The sequence below is a fragment of the Suncus etruscus genome, chromosome 1 (genome assembly GCF_024139225.1).
Source record: "Suncus etruscus isolate mSunEtr1 chromosome 1, mSunEtr1.pri.cur, whole genome shotgun sequence".
NCBI classification, from domain to species: Eukaryota; Metazoa; Chordata; class Mammalia; order Eulipotyphla; family Soricidae; genus Suncus; species Suncus etruscus.
In genome coordinates this window covers 16,115,623-16,125,535 of record NC_064848.1, presented here as the reverse complement: position 1 = coordinate 16,125,535, position 9,913 = coordinate 16,115,623, and the positions used below count along the sequence as shown (strand labels likewise).

Here is a 9,913-nt window from a genome sequence, read left to right as displayed (position 1 = left end):
CCAGCAGGGCCCCTGGACCTACTGAGCATTGCTTGGAATGTCCATAAATTAATCGATCCATAAATCAATGCCCTAAGTTGCAGCGAGCAAGGCTAGGTGTCCAACCTCTCTTAGCCTCCAAAGGAACCACTGTTCTCTTTAGAGGCAGATCATGTGCAGAGGAAGGGATGATTATCCAGACATGTCAATTCCTCTTTATATTGATGTCATGGTTTTCTCAGGCTGACTGTAGTAGCCAATGGGTAATCACTGTTCAACTCATCCATCTGTGGTACATTGGCCCTGTCCGCATTCACTGGGTCGATGTTCTGTCTCCGACAGTGGGGGCGAGGAACCACAAAGTGCACTTTGGCGAAAATTTCACTCTGAACCAACCTTTCCTCATCCTTTCATAAATTATTCGAGGGGACTAGCCAACAGATCTCATCTCTCTCCCACAAGGACTCATGTTGCAGTTGTAGAGAAAGAGAAATTCTTTCCCACTCACCGAGGTTATTTTGGCAGTTTCAGGAATGTAATTGATTTAACAATGATGATGAACTGGAAAAATTACAAAAGGTAAATGTGCCTCAGTTCACCTAGCTGTTGTGGGGTGCCTCTTATGTCATGTTTTCTGAACAAAGCAAAGGAGTACAGGACTGGACTGCAGGGTCAGGAGTGAGAGTTAGGGGCTAGAGAGATGATGTTGCCAATAGGAACTCTTGCCTTACATGTGATTGACCCCCAGTTTAATCTTCAACACCACATATGGTCCCCTGAGCACCACCAGAAGTGATCCCTGAGCAGAGCCAGGATAAGTCCTGAGCACTACCACGTAAGGCCCCAAAGACAAAAACATAAAAAAAAAAAAATTTAAAAGGTGCCTATCTTGCCTGCGCTAGCCTAGGACGGACCACGGTTCGATCCCCCAGCGTCCCATATGGTCCCCCAAGCCAGGAGCGACTTCTGAGCACATAGCCAGGAGTAACCCCTGAGCGTCACCGGGTGTGGCCCAAAAAAAAACCAAAAAAAAACAAAAAACAAAAATTTAAAAAGACACATTCTTAGTGGTGAAAAGCAGTTCCTGTATCTCTTAGCCCTAGAAAATTTTCAACTCAAAATAGTGCCACCAGAGAGGTGGCACTAGAGGTAAGGTGTCGGCCTTGCAAGCGCTAGCCAAGGAAGGACCGTGGTTCGATCCCCCCCCGGCATCCCATATGGTCCCCCCCCAAGCCAGGGGCAATTTCTGAGCACTTAGCCAGGAGTAACCCTTGAGCATCAAACGGGTGTGGCCCAAAAAACCAAAATAAGCCATATTGACACCTCTTGGGGTGACCTGCTTGATCCCCTCACAGTCCACAGCTCTCTGGACCACGTAATACAGCTATTCCTTCGTCTCTCTGTGTGCAGCCAACACTGCCCCTTTAGATCCCAACTGCAGCCAATTTGTCTTATTCTGCAGAAAGGGTTCCTTTACCCTTCTGAATTAATCAGAATGGTCAGGCCTTGGGGTCCAGCATGCCAGAATTGGGGGGCTGGGAGACAGGGATTAGAAATATGGGTCCCACTATTTGTGGCCTCTCAGATTCATGATTCCTAAATACTTCCTACCAGACTCTTTTCCAAGTACTTGAGGGCCACATGTGTGACGAGACATCCATGACTCAAGACTCTTCTGGAGCTCCCTTGCACAGGACAGTCCTGGTGTTGGTTTCCTCTATAATGTGCTCCCTTCTTTGCCCTCCTCTAGAGTCTCCTGCCCTAGACTTCCAGATATATATACCAGCTGCCTGAAGCTCAGGACTGACCAGAGTTCAGGGCAGATGGGCTCATGTTGCAGAATCCTCATGGTGAAGGCAAGCAGAGAATACCCCGGGGGTCCAGAGGAGAAATGCCAAAGTCAAGGAGAATTTCTAGGGGTGTTTGGGGATCATTTGCCCTGAGAAGGGCTCTAACATGGCCCACATGAGAATGCAGTGGGACAGAATCAGTGAGCTGAAATGGTTTGCCACATAGTCATTGGGTCCCCATTCCTGGTGCAAATCCATGAACTCTTTCTTGGAAGCTAGAAACCCAGATAACTGTTCCATTGTCTATAAAACACTCCCCTTTGTCTGAGAAAAGATCGTTAAAAGGGTAGGGAGAGGAGGGAAGGGGGTTAGGATGACAAATCTCTTAGGAACCAAGATTACCTGGTAAGGTTTGAAGCACAATGCTGTATTGTTCTACACATTTTTCTTAAACAAAAGGCAGTGGTATTAAAAATCACAGATGGTTATTCTCAAGAGTCTTCCTTCACTGTGAGGGGTAAATTTCCACCCCTCTACCCCCACGCATACACACAGAGACAACTTACTACTGACTTCCAGTTTAAACATTCTCCCTCTCAGGTTCACAATGGTTGTGTGTTTATATTTGACCAAGGGCATCAGAATGACATATTTGAATTAGTGTGATGTTTGTATAGAGACTCAAAATCAGCCAACCTGATCTGAAAAGTAGAAAGCCAAGCAAAAATTCAATTTTATGTTCCATTAATATTTCTGTGTCTAGCTCCAGTCCCTGACATCTGCACTCCCACCGATTTCATTTGGAGTAAGTGGGATGAGCAGGGTTAATATTGAAAGCTTTCTGTAGTATGACTTGGTTCAGCCCAGAAATTGACTCAAAACCCCCCAATTTCTGCTGTTTCGAGATAAAAGCAGACTGAAGTCTCTGACTCAGAATGTTCTGCAGCATACAGTCTTGTGCAGGCTGAAAATTCAGATAAACCCCAGAGCACAAAGCCTTCACCAGGGACCAAAGCATCATCCAGAATCTATTATTTTTTCCCTTTGATAAACTAAGAAAAACAGTTTCCATTCTGTGCAAGGCAGACTAGCATCGATATTTGGATGTAAATCTTAGTTCCAAACATGTCTTTCCTATCACTTTTTTTCTGCTTCCTTTTGATAATCTAGCCACCTTTTATTCTGAGCACTGTTGCAGCAGAAAAAATTGTTGGCATTGTCCAGCTCTATTGGGATGGCCACACATTTCCAAAATGGTCCAGCCCTTTATTTGAGGTTGGTGCAGGTCATAGCCAGTCATGCAGAATGTAAAAAGTGAGACTAGATGCTCCCCAAGTTGTTTTCTTGGAGGCCATAGGAAGAAGGACAAGAAGCCCTCTTGCCTGGAGGGGGTCAAGCCAGGAAGGAATGGGCCTCACCAGTGTTTCTTCCTTACTGAGATGGAATCTGGGGACCAATTATATGCTCACCTCTGCCCCAAGATGCCTGAGGACTCAGAGACAAAACACACATGAGTCCAGGCCAGAGCAATAGAACATTGGTGAGGCATTTGCCTTGCCTGCAGCTGCCCTGTATTCAGTTCCTTGCATTTCATAAAGTCCTCCAACCCAGCCAGGAATGATCCCTGAGAGAAGAGCCAGAAGTAAATCCTGAGCACTGCTGGGTGTGGCGCCAAAAATGAACACACAAGAACAGGGGTGGCGAACAAGCTGCTCTCGAGCCGCATGCAGCTCCCGGCCAAAATGAATGAGGCTCTTTGCCTCTTATTATTTTGTATACTGTGGCTCTTTGCCAAGTTTGGATTTTGTTCTGCTGCTTCTGAGGAGGGACCTCTGAGGAGAGATCTCCGAGCGCGTAGTCCCACCTCCAGGCTGTGGCATCCCGTCTCCCATCCCTCAGAAACAACTGCACGGCCAGCGAGCAGGGGGGACCTGTATGTCACAGGTTGGGTCACATCTTGCCCTTAGTTCTTAGTGTGGAGGACGCAGCACACCCTCACCATCATGTAGGATTTTGACCCTCACTCAAAATGGCAAAATGCAGTATGTGTTTAATATATCATTGTTAAAATTATATGCTTTTGTGTGAGTGTTTGTCTGTTTTGGCAGGTCACTGCGTGGTGTGGCTCTCTGACTCTCACAGTTTAAGATTTTGGCTCTTTGTGTCGAACTTGTTCGCCACCCCTGCACAAGAACATAACTGAATACCTGCAGCCAGTGCTCAACTCCTGCATGTTGTTTCCCTTTAGGGTTCCTTTGTGCTTCTAGTCTATATTGCTGTGCTTAAAGTCACTTTTCCTAATGGAAAAAGGTACATGATGGGAGGAGTGGTGGAGAAAGTGTAAGGGTTCAATCCTTGGTTTCTAGAGGCCCCCAAAACTTCCACATCCACAGACTCTCACATTGAACCATCAACCCAGTTGAATGAGAATCACCAAAAGAGGTTCCAAGGTCCTATGAGCACTTCTTAGCCTCACCCACAGTGGCTGACCAGGCCCTGAACTCAGCACCCCTTTCTCCCACCGCCCCAACCCAGGGAGTGAGCACCTAATGTCACCCTGAACAGGTGTTGGTAACACAGGGTCTTCCATCATTGATGGATTATAGTTATTGGCAAGGCCTTAAACTTCTCTTCTATAACCTCATTAACCCCAAGCTCTCCTCCATTTTGAATAGCAGTTATGTGCTAATGCAGCTGTATGCACAGAGATGCTCAGGATTGTGGCATCATGCTAGTATTTCTTACTCTGACTCCTGACTTCCTGTTTAAAGCATAGGATTGATGGCCATTAGTTTGCCTTCTCTTCCACTACTGGGACACAAGACCTTTCTTCTTGTTCCTCTAAAATACACTATTAGGACTAGAAGTTAAGAATGTATTCCTGGGGGGCCGGTGAGATAGCATGGAGGTAAGGCGTTTGCCTTCCATGCAGAAGGACGGTGGGGGAGAGAGAGAGAGAGAGAGAGAGAGAGAGAGAGAGAGAGAGAGAGAGAGAGAGAGAGAGAGAGAGAGAGAGAGAGAGTACTGCATCTAGGACTCTTGCCTGGTATGTAGCAAACTTGGGTTTGATCCTTAAAACCACATATGGGTCCCAAGCCCCACCAGGAGTGTTCTGGCATCCTGGCACTGCAAAAGGAGGAAGGGAAGATAGAAGAAAGAGAGGGAAGAAAAGAAAGAAGGAAGTAAAGGAGAGAAAGGAGAAAAGAGAGAAAGGAGGAAGTCAGGGGTAGGAAAGGAAGGGAAGAAGGGAAGGAGTGGGAGAGGGAAGTAGGGAGAGAGAGAGAGAAATTGCCATGTTCCCATGTGTACCAAAGGCCCCTCACAGATGATCCATGTGGTTTTTATAGTGAATGCTTTTATAAGTTCAGCCTCTCCCAGGACCCCTTTTTTTTCTGTCACCTCTATTGTTCTTTCCCACCAGACACACCCTCCCCCAAAGAGCCTTCAATCATCTCCCATTCTGACTTCTTACCTTCTGCTACCAATACACCTGTGAATTTGGGGGTGGGGAAAGCTCAGAGGTTACTCCTAACTCTGTACTCAGGCTCAGGGTAACATGGATGCCAAGAATCAAACCCAGATCTGCCACATGCTCCATACCTGTTATAGTCCAGCTTATCTGTGGGCTTCGTTGTGCTTAAATTTTCTTGTGTTTGATCACAATTAATAAGCAAAAATGTTGCCAGAGATCTCCAAGGTTTAGCAAAACTAAGTAGAAAATATTTGAAACTTGAGGACTCATTCAACCTTGCTGTCTCTGATGTCCAGGTTCCTCCTGCCATCCTCTGTGGCACTATCTAGTCCTTACCCATGTCCTTGTCATCACTGTCTCAGGAATTTCTTCCCTGCTCACTCGGTGTGCTATGCCCTGAATCCTATTGATCCCAATCTTTCTTTAGTCTCCTGTCTATATCTCTCCTACCATATTTTCCGGCGTATAAGACGACCCCCTAATTTTACAATTAAAACATAGGTTTAGGCCTATGTTCGCTGTATAAGACAGAACGTTCCTGTGCTGCAACTGTATGTACCATTGTGAGCCAATCACAACAAGCAAAGGTTCAAAGGTTATACTGTAATAGACTTCCTCTCTGACTCTGGCCAATCTGAGCAGGCTTTTTACAGTGTAGATTCGGGTACAGAACATGTATAATTTGCATGCATAAAAAGTCTGCTTGAATTGGCTGAGTTCGAGAGGCGGTTCAAGCAGCCTTGCAGTGATTGGTGCAGGATCGAGTTGGAAAATTTGTTTCATGGCAATATCCAGATTATTTTCCTTTAGCGGCATATTGAAACGTTTTTCGGGATATACTCGGCGTATAAGACGACCCCCGATTTTCAGTTGACTTTTTTCATTTCAAAAGTCGTCTTATACGCCGGAAAATATGGTACTTTTAACCTGGTTCATGCTTCTACTAATAGTGAGATCCTGCAGCACATGTGGTGAGCTTCTCTGACTCGTAATACACCTGCAAAACCCTATCTAGATCAGAAAAATAAGCAATTATTTCTGGTCTGAATGAGACCTTAGTATCACATGTCAGAAATATGATTTAGAGTATGTGGATCCAAGCAATGACATGATAGCATCATCACAGTGCTGGCAGTGAAAATCCAGAAAATCCAGACCAGTGATCAGACCAGCAGGAAACTGCAGGAAAGAGAAGATAAGAGCTTTTCCTAAAGATTCTAGACCCCAGAGCAGAGGTCATGATTGATGCCTGCTTGAAGGGGCATCAATCTTTGCATTCCATCTCAGTGAGCAAAAGTGTATGATTGCTTAAATGTCACAAATCCTCTGTCTACTCTGGGCAGCCCACAAGATGACCTGATTCACTCCACAGGTGGGTGAGGTGATTTGGCCACGTAAGCATGAAAGATGTGCATGGACTGGCAGGCCCAAACCAGCTGTTAGAGCTGGAAGGAGTCCAGGATTGCGCTGGGGGAACATGTTTTTTCGATGGAAGACAGTGATGGACAGGAGCACATTTCAGAAATAGGACCAGGAGGGGAATTCTGGGAAGGAAAGTGAGATGATGGCAGTCAGGATGGTGGCTGATGGGAAAGTCAGATATGAAGAGGATATGAAGGGAGGCAGCTAAATGACAGTGAGCATGGATGGTAGAGACTGGATGTATGGGAAAAGAAATGGGATAGGGGCTGGTTGGATGTTACAGTAGCTCCTATCAAGACTGTGGGTTGGGGTGCTATACTTTTCAACTGCTAGAAATAGAATGGCAGTGTCATCTAGCCTTTGGGTGGTTCAGACATGTGCTCCTGAATGCATGCTCCAGAATACATTATCAGAATAAATGCTCCAGAGCATATACATCTCTGGAATATGTGCTCCAGAGAACATGATCCAGTTTATATAATCTTAATATGCATCCTGGAATATGTGCTCCAGAATGCATTAACCAGAATAGGTGTGCCAGAGTTACATGATCCAGAATACATGATCTAAAATACCTGCTCCCGAATGCACTGGAAAAGGGCTGTGAAATAGAGAGAGCCACAGAAGAAGGGGGAGAATTCATTATCCAAGCATGTCAGTAAAAGGGGAAAAAAGGTGACAGACCACATGAATTAAAGAATTAGTGCCTGCACAAGGCTGCACATGAGGTCTGTATGCTTCAGGAGCCAACTCTGTCCCCACCATCAGCTTCTCTGCAGATATCACTCAAGTTAACAGAAAGGCCAATCAATGAATTTTTTTGGGAAACTGGGGGGGGGGGGGGGAGGAGTGGTTACTTACTATGGATTCAGTTATGTTAGGAACTCCCAGCCTGAAAGGAGCTGTGGAGATGCCCAAGAGTGACCCCTTTCTCTAAAAGTAGATAGAGAAAACCATCGTTATTATATTGTAAAGGAATATAGAAAAATATATTAACTCAATTCAGAGCAGTCTTAGAGCTCTGTATAATAGTTGGATTTTGTGAGAGCTTGTCCTAGGTGGAACCACACATTTCTGTGTTCCACTTTTAGACTGAGGGGAGATTTCACTTTGCACTTACAAATAACTAAGTATCTCAGTTTTCTTCCAAGTGTTTCTTTTAGGCAAACTTCATTTCCTTGGGACAAATGCTTAATCTCTCCTCACCCTTTTCACAGAAAGTTGCTGTATTTTGGTTGTTACTTGAAGCAAGGTCTATATGGGGAGTCACAGAAGGGCAGGAGACTGGGGTGGAGTGGTAGCATGCAGTGATGGGAACTGAACCCAAGACCACACAAGTCATGCAAGGTGCATGCTCTGTTACTTTGAGCTGTATCCCAGATCACTATTCTAATGTTTCCATGTAGAAAAGACCCATGAAGATGCATTAACTAGAAGACAAATAACCTGTGAGTTTTGGATCTTCAGTACTGAAGAAAACCTAGACTAACACTGAGCTAGAAATATTGAAATGTGCACAGGCCAAAAGAACAAAATAATCGACGCTGCAGAAAGTCATCTTTTCCAAGCAAATATATTTTTTCCCTAAATGCTTGGGACTTGCAGTCACAGGTTTTAAAGAAGAGATTAATGCAATTGCCCCGTAAGGCATTTTCAACCCTATCCTATCTGAGACCAAGTGCTCAGCTTGATTCCAAGAGACAATGAGTAGCTGTGCTGAGCGAATGTCTCTTTCTCAGGATGCACAAACCTCTGTAATTTGCACCTTCAAGTGGAGATGGAGGTGCCTGGGCAGTTCAGGGAGTGGCGATAATAATAGAAGTAGAGAACAGCGCTCTGTTGGGAAAATGAGCATGCAGCTAGCACAGTCAGGGCTGAAAATGGAGCTCCCCAACTAGCATTATGGAAAGAATCCCCTTTCCTTTGTTAACTGAAAATGAAAACCCACAGACCCCTGCACTCCCAGTTCCCTAATTTCCATAGATGAGCCCTGAACTGACCCTGCTTAGATCCTTTTTCCTCTTCTTGGTCTCTTTTTCACTTTGAATTTCTCTGAGTAATACCATGGGAGTAATTTACTATTCACTATGGGAGAGATTAAAGTGGATTTTGCAGGTTTCCTCCAGTATCGAAAGTAGCGTGTTCACTTGGTACATCCATTTGGTTATTTGAGGAAGCTGTGGAAATGCCCAAATATCTTTTCTACTCAGAAAAACAAAGTCGCCACAACTTGGAACCAGACAAGGAGAATTGATATCTAAAAGAATGTATAGCTGAGTTGTGTGGCAGGCATTATCTGCAAATACAGAGAAGGGTGTCTGCAGAAAAAACCTGAACCTTATAGATTTGTCTGTTTTATGGAACCCACTCTCCGGGTGTCCATCTTACCCATATCAGCCAACCCAGAATACATCTCACTTCCCCCATGATTATAATAACATTTCCAGTCTTTAGGGCAGGGGTCATTCACTTCCCAAGCCTTCTCTTCTCCAAACAAAACATCCACAGAGATGCCAACTCTCCTAGAACCTCATTTCCTGTGAGGGGTGCTTATCCTGTCCTCTGTGGGGGAGAAGTTTTGTATACCACCCCCTCAATGTGAAACCAGACATTCCCTGCCTGTAATCTCGGCCTCCAAGGTCTTAGTACTCTTTTCTGGGCAGAATGACAAGTGAAAACAGACAAAGGAAATGGCATTTAGTTGCACAAATCAGCCCATTTGACATTATGTGCAAATATGAAAATTGTTTCACATATTCATTCTCTAAACCAGTAGCATTAATGAGCACAGCACCCCCAGACTCTCCTCACCCTTGCCCCCAATTCCCTACCACTCAGGAAGCTTGAATTCAGGAATCCAGGCTAGTCTTGGCTGAAGGCCTCCCTGACTTGAGAAAGATTAAGGGGAAAAAAACTTTAAAACTTGTGCTTGCTTCAGCAGCACAAATACTAAAATTAGAATGATACAGGGAAAATTAGCATAGACTTTGTTCAAGGATGACACTAAAAGAAAATCTTTAAAACTTAAATCAACTATCATTTAACCAACCTAAAAAAAAATGGCACCTAAAAAATGTAAAGTTTTAGGGAAGCAGAGCATGCAGAAAATGATTTTTTTTCAGCACTTCATTACAATTTGGTGATGTGTGTGCACCAGATTCCATTTCGACTGCTAGTAAGTTAAAAAGCAAATGTGCGATTAAAAAAAATCCAGTGAGGAGAAACAGGTGTGTTCATTTCCAACTTGGGG

The 9,913-nt window shown here is 44.6% G+C and overlaps 1 non-coding gene across 1 annotated transcript; it reads left to right on the top strand.

The window, feature by feature from the left end:
* The first annotated feature begins 9,588 nt into the window (after nt 1–9,588).
* LOC126029645 (U6 spliceosomal RNA) lies at nt 9,589–9,690 on the top strand. The gene has a single exon (XR_007503031.1). It is a non-coding gene; the product is annotated as a U6 spliceosomal RNA (small nuclear RNA).
* The last annotated feature ends 223 nt before the right edge of the window (nt 9,691–9,913 follow it).